Source organism: Ovis canadensis, chromosome 14 (genome assembly GCF_042477335.2).
Source record: "Ovis canadensis isolate MfBH-ARS-UI-01 breed Bighorn chromosome 14, ARS-UI_OviCan_v2, whole genome shotgun sequence".
Classification (NCBI taxonomy): domain Eukaryota; kingdom Metazoa; phylum Chordata; class Mammalia; order Artiodactyla; family Bovidae; genus Ovis; species Ovis canadensis.
The window spans coordinates 75,520,715-75,520,964 of NC_091258.1; positions in this window are offsets into that span (position 1 = coordinate 75,520,715).

The following is a 250-nucleotide window of genomic DNA, read 5'->3' on the forward strand; positions in this document are numbered from 1 at the left end:
AGAGGAAAGGTAAAGAATGTTCCTGCAATGTAGGAGACCCAGGTTCAACCCCTGGTTTGGGACAAATCCCTGGAAAGGGAAATGGGAATCCACTCCAGTATTCTTGCCTGGAGAATCCCCATGGACAGCAAAGTCTGGCAGGCTACATTCCATGGGGTTGCAGTGTCGGACTGGACTGAGTGACTAATACCTTCAAAGAGGAAAGATATTAACTTGAGACTTAAGGTTCATTAATAGTTAATAAATCAAG